At 38.2% G+C, this 1,374-nt stretch overlaps 1 non-coding gene across 1 annotated transcript; it reads left to right on the top strand.

Moving 5' to 3' along the window:
• Nucleotides 1-375: 375 nt before the first annotated feature.
• LOC122066197 lies at nt 376-482 on the top strand. The gene has a single exon (XR_006136277.1). It is a non-coding gene; the product is annotated as a small nucleolar RNA R71 (small nucleolar RNA).
• The last annotated feature ends 892 nt before the right edge of the window (nt 483-1,374 follow it).

Consider the following 1,374-nt stretch of genomic DNA (forward strand, 5'->3'; position numbering starts at 1 on the left):
TGGATTGTATGTGTTACTATATGGATTATTCTGGTATAAGGCATTAACACTATCATTAGAAGTGCCCCCAGAGGTGTTGGGGCATTCTTCTATGACATGTCCAGGGGACTGGCACCAAGCCTCTTGATTAGGATATCCAAATGGGCTTCCTTGGCTACTATCCCATCCACAAAATATCCTTTTCCTCTTATAGTTCTTTCACTCTCTTGGGTTGATTCCCATTCACGGGTTTTGTCAGCTAAGTCAAGTAAGAATTCCCATGCCTTTTCTTCATCTGTAAAGGATGTGAATCCCTCAGGGCACATAGATTCTATCATTTGTTTAGTTGGGTAATCAATACCCTCATAAATTATTTGACATAAATGCCATAGGTCTAGGCCATGGTGGGGGCATTCTTGGAGTAGATCCTTGAATCTCTCCATAAGTTTGGAAAATGACTCACTAGGCTTTTGCCTAAACTGAAGGATATCACTTCTAAGCTTATTGGTCTTGTGAGTTGGGGAAAACTTCTTAAGGAAGACAACTGTGAACTGTTCCCATGAGGTTATGGAATTTGTGGGTAATCCATACAACCACTTCTTAGCTTGGTCTTTCAATGCAAAAGTGATAAACCTAAGCTTAACAGCATCATCAGAAAACTGTTGGATCTTAATTAGAACACATACCTTTTTAAATTCCCTTAGAAATAGGTATGCATCCTCAGAGGTCAACCCATGGAAGTGGGACAACATAGTGATGTATTGAGATTTGAGTTCAAAATTATTGCCCTGGGCTTGTGGTAGAACTATACAGGAAGGTTGGGCTGTTCTAGCAGGGTAGAACCTATCTTTCAGAGATTTAGGTGAAGGGTTTTGCTGTTGGTCTCCCATATTGAAGGGTTTTAGAGAGAGCAAACGTATAGGGTCACTACTTGTTGGATCTCTTCTTTCTAACCGATTCTTAGTATTACGTACCCACTTAACACTCATGCAACAGAAAAACTTTCCACAACTAAAGTAAGACAAGCACAAAAGAATGGATAGCAAAACTTTTTGATGATTTTTTTGATTTTTTTGATTTTTTTATTTATTTATTTTTTATTTTTTTTTTTTTGCTTTTTGGGAGTTTACCGACAAGGATCCGGGGTTGCTCAGGTCAATTCCTGAGGTACTGCTACAGGGCGAAACCTGTCTTTATCATACTGTGAGGCATGGTGACCTCCACTGATACAACTATTATTGCAAGTTGTTATTCTCAGGAATTCAATAAAAAAAAAAGAAAAAATATAAAGCAAAGCAAATAAAGCACTCCGATTTACCAAAAGAAAGTGAAAAATAACATGGAACTGTCTCCCCGACAACGGCGCCAAAAACTTGTTGAGATTTAAAATGTAAC

The sequence above is a fragment of the Macadamia integrifolia genome, unplaced genomic scaffold, assembly GCF_013358625.1.
Source record: "Macadamia integrifolia cultivar HAES 741 unplaced genomic scaffold, SCU_Mint_v3 scaffold2287, whole genome shotgun sequence".
NCBI lineage: Eukaryota > Viridiplantae > Streptophyta > Magnoliopsida > Proteales > Proteaceae > Macadamia > Macadamia integrifolia.